The following is a 14,506-nucleotide window of genomic DNA, read 5'->3' as shown; positions in this document are numbered from 1 at the left end:
ATAAATTTTTCTGATACTTGACCCGGATAACTGATAACATTTGTAATCGTGCACTGCTTTTCATTTCTCGATCGAACTTTTATCCTCTGGAAATTACCTTTATTTATTTTCACTTATCGGGTGTCTGAAGCATTCTCAAATATCTAGGTTTATTTTTTGGAGACATTCCAGTCTACAGTAAAGGAACAAATAGATATTATAATTATTTTACGACGTACGTTTGAGGACAATAATATTCCCGTTTCGACCGTAGAGTTTCACACTTCGAGCCTCCTGATAACTAATTTTTCTTCGTTTCGCGGAAACTGGCCTTCCGGATGGTCACTTCGCGCTTAAATGTTTCGATCGCGTGCAACGCGCGACGCCACGCGAAAATCGTTGTACGCATCTTCGATATTCGTTCGCTTTTGTTTTTGTCCGGTGCACCGCGCGTGGGAAACCGTTTCGTCCGTTCTTGCACATTCGATCGTTTCGTTTAATAATAGCCGTTGATTGCGGGCTGTACGCGTTTTATTCTCCAACGGTTGAAATTCCGCCAAACCGCAAAACAGGAACGGAACACCCGAACGCGAGGCGGTTAAGCCATTATCGTTTAATTCGCGTAATCGAATCTGCTGGAAAGTTCGCTGAAACTTTTCTGTTCGACGATTTCGTTCGATTTTGCTTCGAAACCCTGAAAGCCTCGGTATAGGTCGATTTTCCATAATATTGAAAATTAAACGTACGTTTCGATATAAAAAGCAAATAACAGTTTTATTTATTTTCATTTGATCGGTACGGTTTTATTTATCGTACTTTATTTTATTCAGATTCGACGGATTTATGGAAATATTCTATGTTGTGTTAAAACCGGTGATAATAACGCGACCAATGATAATATCGTTTGCTTTTAGCGTTTGTTCTAATTCGTTGAGAACAATGATGTTCTATCGTCGTCAGTGCTAAACGAGTCGAAAGCTTCGCGATGGAGGACGATCGTACGGAATAATCGTTAGTGAATGGAACAGTTGTTTGGAAGAACGATTCGATAAAAGATCGATACGGTGTTCGTAAGCTGGTTTTTATTTTTCTGGACTGTTGGCCTTGTTTTGATCGCCGCAAGAACCTTTCGAGGGAGAGGAAGCCATCTCTACGGACACTTCGATTCGTCAACGGTGAGTTTCTTTTTACTTTCTAAGAAGTTCCTCCTTTTTTGACTGCGCTTTCTTCTTCCTGAATGTTTTAAGTTGGAATCGAACTCGTTCGACGTGGAATCGAATTTCCACGAACTACGTGATCGATACCGCCTTTTTTAGTCGTTTCGTTAATCTATAAACCATTGTACATTTTCTGCAATAGTCGCTAGGGTGTATTAATAATAATCGGTGGAGGCGTTATTAGTCGGTGCAGGATAGTCTTTTTTCTTTCGAAGCTTTCGACACAAACTTTGACGTTAGTATATTTACTAGCTTATTTTTTCGTTACTAGGAATTAGAATTTACCCAATTCTGATCACGAATAATGAAATTCTGTTAATTATTAATATAAGTCAACGTTAGTCAGTTAACAAATTTAAGAAAAAGCTAACTTAATATATATAATGTGTAGTATTTATTTCTATAATTAGCATCGATTTCTATTTCTTGAAATAAAATATAATATGCAAGTGAAAAGGTTGAAAAATATTGCAGTAAAATTATTATCAAAAATTTATAAACTACATGAAAATAAATATATGGCTAAGGGGGATTAAACGATGAAAATTATTTAAAGTCGAATTTATTTATACAATTTCATTTGTAACATTTATGACATCTTATTTTTAGTATCATTATTATAGTTTTAGTATTATTTTTAGTATTAGAATTTTTAAGTTTCAATTTTTCTATTTTTACAATTTTGACTCATATACAGGGTGTTCGGCCACCTCGGGGAAAAATTTTAATGGGAGATTCTAGAGACCAAAATAGGACGAAAATCAAGAATATCAATTTGTTGACCGAGGCTTCGTTAAAAAGTTATTAAAAAATTAAATTAAAAAATTTTAAATCGTTCTAAAAAAATTATTTTCGACTGCAAGGGTCGATTACAATCATTTTTTGTCATTACACATACCCCAGAAATCTTACGCATTTTCGAGAAAAAAATTGAGTAAGTGGGCGAAATTAAAAAATTTCAAATCATTCTAAAAAAATTATTTTTGGCTACAGGGGTCAATTACAATCAGGTTTGGTGAATAGACATACCTCTGAATTCCTAACCATTTTCGAGGAAAAAATTCCTTTCCGAAAATATAATTTCTGGCCAGAAATGTTACCCCGAAATGCGAATCTTTAAAATGTCATAACTCCTGAACGGATTGGACGATTTTAATGTTTCAAAAAGCAAACAACGCGTATTTTAGTGGAGAATATGTAGAAATTCTAACAATATTGAAAAAGTTGTTTCTTGACACCGTAAAGTGAGAAAAACCCCCTAAAACCGGTCCAATTATCAAACGGTCGTAACTTCTACAATAGTACACATATTGTAATGAAATTTTTTTCTGAAGTAGAGCCTATGGGTATCTACAAAAAAGTATTAGACAACTTTTCTGTAGAGCGTCAAAAAAATTTATTAAAAATGAAAAACTAATTTTGAAGAAAAATCGACAGGGTGTAGTGTCGAAATTTCTCAGCGAAAAAAAAAATTTCGAATCGTTCTAAAAAAATTATTTCTAGGTTCTTGGGTCTAATACAACCATTTTTGGTGAATGGACATATCCCCGAAATCCTACGCATTTTCGAGAAAAAAATTCATTACGAGCGGAACTTTAAACGTTAATAACTTCTTAACGAAGCCTCCATCAACAAATTGGTATTCTTGATTTTCGTCTTATTTTGGCCTCTAGAATCTGCCTTTAAAATTCTTAAATCAATATTATATTTTGTTGCTGAGAAGGACCAAAATAAATCACTTAAAACATTCAATAATGAAAAGTTTTGGGAAAGCTTCTTCTATAACAATTTTTTTCACATCAAGCAGCAACGCAAATTATTAAAAATTCACAAAGTAAGAGGTAATTTTGAATCTGTAAACATTTATATGCAGATCGATTTCCTTTTGACATTTTGAAAACTGTCAAAATAAAAATGTACAATAAAAATGAGTTTTCAGATTTACTAACTTGTGCAGAAACAAATTAGAATCGTATATATTCGCGAAATGAATGTCCAATATCTTTCAACGTCAAAGAATATCATAATTTTGCAATTTAAATACAAAATTCCAGTCTTAATTTGGAATAAATAATTGAAATAAAAAATTGTAATATTGGTACAGGGGAAGCAATAAAAATACACTGCTGTGAAATGGAGTTTGTTTGGACAGAATCAATTTCCTTTATTTATAACATAACTGCCAGATGGCGGCGCATATGTTTTACGGTGTACGCCTGATAAACGTCACAACTGATACGCACCACAGAGTTTCGAGCATGTATTTCGGTCCGTACTACGCATAAAATCCAATTCTCTCCATTTGTGACAATTTCAGATTTGCCTTTTCCTTCCCGTGCAGTATTTCTTCCCTTCCATCCTGTCGATATAATATTCATTTCTATATTAACACAGAGATTTTGCATTTCTTTGAGTTAGTAGTCGATATTCAATCAGTATCACGTTTCACTTGTCTCCATTTACCAAATTTCATGGTAGCCATAATTTAAAATGAAACGAGGGAATGTTTCTAGTAGAATTTATTTTCATTATCTTCAGAAAAAAAATAGTGTGCATGAAAGGGTCGAAGAAATCAATCTTTTCCTTTTTATTTACGTTAGAGAATGTTGATTTGCTTCGTAATAGCAATTAAAAAGATTGTAAACGTCAGGTGTAAAAATTTTAGTAGTATTTAGTTTGTCCAAGTATCTTGATAAGAAACAGTTGCTTGAACGATTTGTCTGGGCAAAGTACGCTAAATGAAAGCTAATTTATGCAGTACATCAACGTAAAGCCGGTACAGAAATAGCAAATTAATATGTATACGTGCTACGTTTTTAGCTTCCTTCGCGTTGGTATCACTATTATCGCTGCGAATATTTTTTTCAGATGAAACTGATATTTAAATTCGCTGGATAAATGTATACGGCACACTTTCCCCATTTCTACGGTCGATAAAATTTATAAATGCGAGTCACCGTTTCCACGCTTCCTCCTATACAGTTATACAGCATAATCTTTCTCGATATACGAAATAAGAAAAATGAACATCGAAATATTCCTTCACTTATACAGACGAAATTAATTAATTTTGGTTAATTTAATTGTTTAAAACACAAAAGTTTTGCAAACATGGTTGATTATTTTCCATCATAAAATATATTAAATTTATCGTTCTACATGTTCCCCATTTGTATATTTTCCTCGTTAAGTATATATAAATTATGTCCAATTTATATTTTCTTATAGTTATTGGAGCAAAACAGTGAATGCAAATTTTGAAAAAATATTTCTTTTTCTTAATTAATGATTAATTCGTATACACATTTTATATTATATGTTATTTAATTTGTACAGTTCCTACGTTATCCATATTTAATTTTTGTTGGTGTTTAATATTATTGCTTTTGCTCCAACTAGTTCTTTCGAATATTTTGCAGATGTTTTAATATGTTTATTTTAAAGATAACTCGAAAAGTTTAATTAGATAATACGGAGTGTGTCTGTGTTAAAAAATAATGAAATTTTCTACGAATCTGGAAGGTATTCCTGGACTTCTCGAACGGCCGTGTTCGAGTTTCGGTTGGATAACTTCGATGAAATATCTCCCCTAAATCATACCCTGTCATTGTTTACGCACTTTGGACGTGAAACAGAATACATATCGTCATTTGCACTCCATATTAGGTTAACGTAGCTAATCGATTTACGCGGGTTACGTATAACGGGAAAAGCTTCTTTCTTGCGCAACCATAATTCGATCACATTCGAGGTAAACAAAACGTAGTTTCAGGTTCGTTACACGCTTGTTCGCCATTTATAATTACAGTGGAATTTTAAGAAATCGGAAATTAAAGACTTCGAAATCGATCCTCTTCAGGGATCTGAACGATCATTTTTAATAACAAATAAAAGACGAACAAACCTTTGTTCACTTCTCTTTAAATAAAAATTAGAAAAATTATAGAATTCGCAATGGACGAATAAAATACAAATAAAATAATATATCGTCTATGTAAAATCTTTGAATATTTATGTAATAGAAATATTTTGTAATCTGTAACAACGTGCCTCGAATTACATGGGAGTTTGATAAAAATAAATTCTGTTTGGTAATTTCAATTCTGATTGTAATCGTTTAATGGAACATGTATATTTACAATCTGACGATGTCTTACAGGTGATTTAAAAGCAATTTAAATTAACAGCGAGGAAATAAGAAATAAACGTTTACCTCGCATACAAATAAGGACGGAGTATATGAGCGATTCCATATAAATTGAATGCAAAGGAGTTTATGAATATAAAACACGGGTGAACAGCATATTATAAGTCAAATTTACATACATATACTTAATCTAGATCACAGGTACGGTATCGAGGTGTTTAAGAAAAATATAATATATGCATTTTATTGAAATATGAATTAAAGAATTTATTATTCTTTAGATCTTTGTAGAATTGAAAAATTTAATTTTATATTCACTTTTTATAATTTATAATAGTTCTCTTGCGTAATAAAGCGAAGAATTATTTTTTGAGTATTCTAAATTAAATGAATTTCAAAAGTTATTCACGTAATAATAAACAATATTTTTGTATGATAGGTAACATAATTATTAATTATATGGAACAAAGTCATAAAATAATTAAGCTTTTGTTTCGTTAAATGGCTCGTATATTTTATGTTTTGGATTTTTAAGCTCGTATAAAGTTAAAAAAAACAAAGACTGACGGGAATCCAATTAACGATTAGTAACAGATGAGGTGGAACAGATTGTTTATAATTACGATACAATACGGTGCACGTAATACATCAGTCAAGCGAACACGATCGAATCACAGGGCTAGTAAATTTTCATTATGTTTTTTAAATTATCTCGAAATCGATGTCGTTATTGCAGTGAACTGGCAATTAATCAATATTTACTTATTAGATGATAGAAGTTTTTCCTTTGAAAAATTTTTAAATTTGTACCAAGGATAATTTATTATTTTATTTTCAATAGTATCTTTACTATTTTTATTATTTAAAATTTGTATATTTCTCTGTTTCGAGACTATTCAATTTAATTATTTGTTCTAGAAAAATTAATAGACGAGTGTTCTGAAAACTATTTTTTCTCTGAATTTAGTGATTTTTATAAATGATTTAACAACTGTACAATTTTAAATCTCTTTCAATTTTCGTAATATGAATAACAGCTTTTGTTATTTTTCGTAAAATATCGTTAATTATCCTTCGTGACATATATTCCAATGCATACAAAGGACAAAATGTAATTTGTTTAATTGCACGTATAATTAAAAATAATCTGAATGCAGTTTCGTATTTTCATCGACAGTTTTTGTAATCCACCGATAATAATCACTTACATACAAAATAAAAAATTGTTTCAATTTTATTTTGCACTTGTGGATGACGCACCAATAATTATAAACTCTATCTAGCTCATTTTCGATGTATCCTGTTCACTTTCTTTGTCGTTCGGTTCACGAGTGGTTGGGTCATAGATCGAGATTAAAATCGCTACCTATTCAAGTTAATTGGTAATCCTGATTTTGTCACTTGAACGCGGAAATTACTTAATTTACTTTCATTATCTTCCTTTTTCATCGTCATCGGATATCTGCATCATTAAAATCGGACCAAAATGAAGAGTTTCATGAATGTATACTTTCCAATATGTATAGGAATACGTGATCTACAATTTTTCAAATAATTCAATATTTAACGAATTAAATATTACTAACTTTTATTAATTTTCTCTTTCTCGAGTTTACAAGATATACAAAAATATTAATCAATATATTTTATAACAGAAGTATAAGCTGATATGAATATTTCTACAATTTTTCAAATAATTCAGTGAATAATTAGTGCAATACTATTAACTTTTATCAATATTTCCTTTAACGAATTTACAATACATTTTATAACAGTAGCATACACTAATATGAATATTTTATATTAATAATTTTACTTCTGAATAAGTCCCAAAGAAAATGGAGAAGTCGTGAAATAATATTATAACTTAATAAATACATTTCATCACGCGTGACACATATAGTTTATATCCAATAATTATAATTTAATGAACGATACCAAACGAAACAGAGAAATAATTGAATTATTGATTTTAGAGACTCGGTAACGACTTTATACTTATGTTTATACACTCGTAACGCGCACTAAGACAAATTAATCGATTTATTATTAACGAATATCAGCTTCTGACAAATCGGAGTGTAATAAATCGATACTCGATACTCTCTCGAATTCCAGAGTGAAATGTTACAGGTAGCATTAATAAAATTATGACCTTCGTATCTCGATAAAAAACCGAGATAGCGAAACTAATTTTTTCTTTTTTTTTTTATCCCGCGAAACTAACAATTTCATCGATTCTGTCTCGTCTCGCTCAGATTATCAAACGCTGCAATAAATTACTTCTACAGTAGAAAATTGTAGTAACCGAATATGTGCTCGCTTTGAAACCTACTTTTAACTTCACTAATTTCGTTGGAAAGTTCTTTTTTCTAAAACTGACGAATTATGGTGTTAACGAAGCTTTCTTATGATTCTTTCTTTTTCAAATATTAAATTATAATATTCACGCGTGAAGAGTACAATTTTGTTGGTAAATTGCAAGCTGCTTAAATAATACATTTAATAATATACATGTACATATATGTACTTGTAAATGTATTATCAAATATTTAAAAATTAATACGTAGAAGCATATCAAATAATTTCAACATTTTTATATCGAGAGCTGTTTATACATTTGTAAATTTTAAGCCGTTCAAATGATACATTTCATCACACATATTTAAAATTAATACGTAGAAGTATATAAAATAATTTTAATATTTTAATATCGAGGGCTTTTTACGCATCTGTAAATTTCAAGCTGCTTAAATAATACATGTAAATACATTATGAAATATTTTGTGATTAATACGTAGAAGTATATAAAGTAATTTTACCATTTTAATATCAAGGGATATTTATACCATTTCAATTCGAATATTTACCAAGAAAATAAATTCTCATCTCTTTAGCAACAATAACTTTTGTTAGGATGCGATAAATTTCAAAGTCTTGGAAATGGTGATTGTAAAGTTCTTCGTCTAGTTATTCTAAGTAAATTAATATTTTCATCCGTTAAAGAACAAAAGCAAATGCTAATACAATAACGAGTTTGACGAAGTTTTAATTTCAAGCGAAACTTGCAGGGAAGATAACTGAATATATCCTTTGGGAAATAATGCACTCGACACACCCAGATTTAACATAGTCTTTCGCTTCCATTACTACACGTATACATAATAGAAAAAGTAGACGAGAAATAACTACTTTGTCTTTAGTATTTTTAACGATATTCATTTTGGTAGAATTTTTATTCGAAATAATTTTATCACTTTTGAGTCCTGATGGATCATTTATAAAATAGAAGACAAATAATACATTTAAAATAAAAAAATTTATTATTGACAATATGGGAATGGAGTGAACATTAAGGACTAGAATTCCCATAAAGAAAATTTAGAATTTATGATTTTTCGAAAATTATTTAAACTCATAGTATATGTTAAGTCACATCAGAATATTGCAAATATTTGGTATAATTATGCTCGTGTTTTAATTTTGAAAATAGTAAAGAGATTGCAAGTGCCTTTGTAAAGGAGAAAATTTAAATATTTGTATTTAAAAAACGATAGTTTCTATCTTTCAAAATAATATAGAACGTCACCCATTGAAAAGATTGCGTCAATGACAGAAATATGACGCTCGAACCGATATTCTTTATCAAGTATTGATAAGTCTCGAGCTTCAGACATCCCTTCTGATTTGTAAAATCTTCATCCATTTATAAATATGCAATACAGGACGGATTTAATTGAAGGCTGGATGGCTTGATGCTCCACGTAGAAGTTATTAAACGACATCTGAAATATCCTCGTTGAATAATACTGGATACGTATTATTCAGCACAGACGAAGTTCGTTAAAGTTTTGTTGATATTTCAACATAAGGCGATTAAGTGTTAATCGAAAAGTTCGAAAATATACAACGGGAGCAGACGATGTTCTAAATGCAAGCGCGTCTACGAGGAAATTGTGAAACAATCCACTAGACGATGCAATCTTGAACGCGATTATAAAACATGACTTCTCAACAATTTTCAATTCGCTTAGCAATTACGTAAAATGTAAAACATTTGGCGGAGACACTTAACATTTTAATGGAAAGCTTCTGGTCTCGGTTCTTACATAGTCCTTGCAGTCTCGTAAAAATTCAAATTTCTTTTCCACTTTTTGCTTTTACAAGCGTCGAAATGGTGTATCTTCTTCGACAGTTAAATATTATTTTGGTGCACAACAACTTTTTAAAATTAATAATATGTACAAGCAATGCAAAATATTACCACTACGTAGATGTTTCTGTATTGTTCGTGCCGCCCATCTGTCTCGATCGTGATCGATTTAATGACAGTTAAATACCCTATAGCATCTAACAATGCTGGGTGTGGTGCACAACCTTTTTTACAGTTCAACTACTCTGCGTTGACCTTTTATTTTACATATAGATTACAATCTTTTATTTGTTTTTATACATAATCAAACAGTTGGAAATTTAATTTTCGATCCATTTATTTGTAGTTTCGTAAAAATTTTGGGAAAGTATTTGAAGCAATTCATTAATTTTCAGAGATGGTAAAGAAAGCTTGGAGTAAGTTTGTTTTCATACATAATCAAACAATCACAAATTTCATCTTCAGTCCATTTCTTCGTAATTTTGTAGATATTTTATGAAAGTATTTGAAGTAATTCATTAATTTTCAAAGATGGAAAAGAAAGTTTGGAGTAAGTTTGTCTTCATACATAATTAAACAGTTACAAATTTAATCCATTTCTTTGTAGTTTCATAGAGATTTAACGAAAGTATTTGAAATAATTCATGAATTTTTAAAAATAGAAAAGAACGTTTGAGATATAAATTTTTTTGTTTCATGGGAGCATACTTGTGGTGTTGTTTCTTTATTTCCAAGTGGAAGTTTTTTTTAAAAGGCAAATGTTATAGTTCAGGAATTTGGAGTCTTCACGTTTGTTCTAGTTTAAATGTTCGAATAGTGATCTTAAACAGTAATACACACTTTGAAGCAGTTTGATATAAACATTACTGCATTTCAGGTTTTCTTTTCAAACGCTCTTTCTTAATTGTTACCATCTTCTTTTACTATCATTGTTGTATTGCAGTCTAACACTATGTTTGTCAACACTCCAGAAAACACAGATAAACAACACTGTGTCTAATTACATTTATCATAATGTTTTTGAGCTTTTATAATACTCTACAAGAGGGAACTGGAAATCAATATAACGACTTTAGAGCATATAATCGAAGACTTAAAATAGAACTTGGAATGTAAAGACTCCATTTTCCGAACTGTTACATCCGTATCTCTGTGTAAAATATTATACTCATTAATACTAAAAATGTACCGTTTTGTTGAGAAAAAAAGAACTAATTCGTTAATACGTCCTTGACTCTTCCACTTGGTAATGAAAAGACGTAACTATGTGCTCCCATGAGTCGAGCAGCTTCAACTTGAAACGTCTATCTTTAGAAACGAACGAGGCATCCAGGTGACCTGTTTTAAATACCTCTGCATGTTTTATTCATAGTGAAAAATTCGTTTCGATCGAACGTGCGGCATTGTTATAAAAACTATGTAAAGATATCCTCTGTTCGAATCCCACAAGGGAACAAAACCTGATCAGTTTCGACGCACCATATAATCTGGAGGTATTTCTAAAGCGTGTTATCTGGACTAACAATAACTTTCTGCGCTTTATGAAATTGTTCGATCGTGAAACTCGATCCTGCATATCGTTTTACTCTTTTCTGAAATTGAACTCGGAACTCTTCTGTTGCATTTATATCGAGAAATATGGATGAAAAGGGACGAGGAACTACGTTAATCTTCATGCATATTAGTTTGGTTTGAAAAAATTGGTGTGTTCCGTGTTGCCCTGGAGCAAAGTGGTGATTTATACTTCGAATACACTATCGATTTTCCCTCGAATGAGACTTTGATCGAGACGCGTACCTGATCGAGTGTTCCTCGAGTATAGGAACTTTCTGCCCACTCTATCAGATCCCTAGCAAGTTTCAACGAGAAGTCGATACAGTTCTGTTCGCGAAAAGTTTTACTACTAATAAACACAGCTTCTTCTACTGAATTTGTATTTAGTTTTTTAAACGTATATCGATCTCGACATTGAAGAAATTAATCAAATCTAATACGTTTTATAATTGGAACGAACTTTATATATTTCTTTTGGAAAACAGCTCCTTTTCCACGAGATGCCCTGAGGATCTGTTTATTATTTTCTCTCCATCTTTCTTTTTAACAAAGAACATTCGTTTGTATCGAGAAACAAAGAATTTTATTTTACCCTTCAATAAAGAAAGTATTTCTTACAAGGAACCATCGCGAACGGTCCGGCTTCGATTTTGATGAAACTTTGTACACTTATAAAGCAGCCAAAAATAATCGACACGTATTTTTTTTTAGCTGTGGTAACTCGAGTTTAAGGGGTGAAACCACCCCTTGAAGTTTTGGCTCCAAACGGCTATCTCGAAAACGGAAAGACATACAAAAAAATTGTTAATGGGCGTGGTTGATGGTTTCTTATGTACAATAACATGGTGTTAAAAAATTTAAAAAATACAATTTGTTTATAACAAAAAAAAATTTATTAACTTAATTTTTCATTTTATTGAAATTTTCATAATGACAAAAAATGACGAGCATTTTATTCCAAATCCACTGGAATGCGATTTTTTAAAATTGCCTCCTACAGTTTTGCAGATTTTGATGATTTACATCTTGCGCGCACATCCATTATGGTAGTAGCCGTTCAAACTTTGATTTTAATGAAGCACTGTAGGATTGCACTACTTCTAGAGGACAAAATCGGGAAAAATACAAGAATACCAATTTGTTGATGGAGGCTTCGTTAAGAAATTATTAACGTTTAAAGTTCCGCCCGTACTGAATTTTTTTCTCCGAAATGCCCAAGATTTCGGGGGAATGTGTAATGACCAAAAATGATTGTAATCGACCCCTGCAACCGAAAATAATTTTTTCAGAATGGTTTGAAATTTTTTAATTTTGTTGAAAAATTTCACACATTCTCGAATTTTTTTCTCAAAAGTGCGTAGGATTTCGGGGGTATATATATTGACCAAAAATGATTGAAATTGACTCCCGCAACTGAAAATAATTTTTTTAGAACGATTTGAAATTTTTTTTTTTCGCTGAAAAATTTAGGCACTTTACGCCCTGTCGATTTTTCTTAAAAATTCGTTTTTCATTTTTAATAATTTTGTTTGACGCCCTACAAAAAAGTTGGCCAATACTTTTTTGTAGGTACCTATGAGCTCTACTTCAGAAAACAGTTTCATTGAAATATATTCACTATTGTAGGAATTATGGCTGTTTGAAGATTGGAGCATTTTAATGGGGTTTTTCTCATTTTGCGGGGTCAAGGATCAACTTTTTGCATATTTTTGCGATATCTACGTATTCTTGATTAAAATACGCGTCGTTTGCATTTTTGAAAATTAAAATCCTTCAATCCGTTCAGAAGTTATGACATTTTAAAGATCCGCATGAAATTTTCGGACAACATTTCTGGCCATAAATTACATTTTCGATTAGGAATTTTTTTCTCGAAAGTGCGTAGGATTTCGTGGGTATATGTATTGACCAAAAATGATTCCAATTGGCCCCCGCAACCGAAAATAATTTTTTCCTGGAGGATTTGAAATTTTTTAATTTTATTTTTTAATAACTTTTTAACGAAGCCTCCATCAACAAATTGGTATTCTTGTATTTTTCCCGATTTTGTCCTCTAGAAGTAGTGCAAGCCTACAGTGCTTCATTAAAATCAAAGTTAGAACGGCTACTACCATAATGGATGTGCGCGCAAGATGTAAATCATCAAAATCTGCAAAACTGTAGGAGGCAATTTTAAAAAATCGCATTCCAGTGGATTTGGAATAAAATGCTCGTCATTTTTTGTCATTATGAAAATTTCAATAAAATGAAAAATTAAGTTAATAAATTTTTTTTTGTTATAAACAAATTGTATTTTTTTAAATTTTTTAACACCGTGTTATTGTACATAAGAAACCATCAACCACGCCCATTAACAATTTTTTTGTATGTCTTTCCGTTTTCGAGATAGCCGTTTCGAGCCAAAACTTCAAGGGGTGGTTTCACCCCTTAAACTCGAGTTACCGCAGCTAAAAAAAAATACGTGTCGATTATTTTTGGCTGCTTTATAAGTGTACAAAGTTTCATCAAAATCGAAGCCGGACCGTTCGCGATGGTTCCTTGTTAGTTATTTATACAATTTTTCATTCCTAAGTTTTCATAATAAATTCATTGTGGTATTATGATAGAAAATAAGAAGTCTCTTTCATCTCATTTGAAATATTTTTAAAAAAAGAAGGTACATAAAACTATTTTTATTTAAAATTCGAATTCTAAAACATAAATAATTAATTGCAAGTATCGATAGTGTTTTCGAGTCCTTAAATTTTGTTATCAGGTGCCTTTCTTCAAACTTATGTTTCAAAAACTTCCTACTTTCAATCCCCTGCAATTTTCAAGATAGCTTCAGAAGGTTGAAACTTTGCAGAGTGGTTTTCTATCCTCAAACTTGAGTCACTGTATCTAAAAACGAAAACGTGTTCCTCATTTTTGACCACCTTTGCAAAGGTGCTTTTTTAACGGATTTTTCACAGTCCCAAGAAAAACGCGAAGCAATTTTGAACGTGGAAAGGTGCAGTTACAAAACATCTTTCCAATCGATACGTTGATCGCCAAAGTTTAACATCTATCGAAGTATATTTTTCTTGCTTGAAGTCGTGTAAACGTTATTTCACGATCGAAGTTATACGACATCGATGTTATAACTGAAAATGAAAATGCTTCGAGTTACAAAATCGACGATACAGAACTTGATAATCCGTGAGAAATTGAAACATCTTCGTTTTGTAGAGTTTGCAAAGTTAGTTGTTCGATGCTGTATTCGTGCTAGGACAATTTGAGAGGCAAAGAAATGAAATGCCAGGAGAAAGTTGGAAGATGGGGGAAACGAAGCACTTTTAGAAGTTAATAAGAGAACGTCAGATATTAAGAAGTTCGTACGAGAACAATTCCTTGCAGATGAAAAAAATTACATTGTGTTACATATCATTCATGCATGGGGCTGAAACGTTTGGTGACTTGGGCGTTGGCTCGAGCATC

The 14,506-nt window shown here is 31.2% G+C and overlaps 1 protein-coding gene across 9 annotated transcripts in view; it reads left to right on the top strand.

Moving 5' to 3' along the window:
• Positions 1-14,506, top strand: part of LOC122400859 — a 216,242-nt gene that overhangs the window by 63,489 nt on the left and 138,247 nt on the right. For 8 of the 9 annotated variants that reach the window (XM_043402574.1, XM_043402580.1, XM_043402578.1 and 5 more), the window contains one exon: positions 894-1,154. The gene's annotated coding sequence lies outside the window, so the exon portion shown is untranslated. Of the gene's footprint in view, positions 1-709; positions 1,155-14,506 lie in introns of those variants that run through there. The other variant, XM_043402576.1, reaches the window with a different exon arrangement.

This window comes from Colletes gigas, unplaced genomic scaffold (genome assembly GCF_013123115.1).
Source record: "Colletes gigas isolate AHSC1104 unplaced genomic scaffold, ASM1312311v1 Colletes_gigas_Sc00020, whole genome shotgun sequence".
In the NCBI taxonomy this organism is placed as follows: Eukaryota; Metazoa; Arthropoda; class Insecta; order Hymenoptera; family Colletidae; genus Colletes; species Colletes gigas.
The sequence above is the reverse complement of the archived record's forward strand: the minus strand, read 5'-3'. Positions and strand labels throughout refer to the sequence as shown.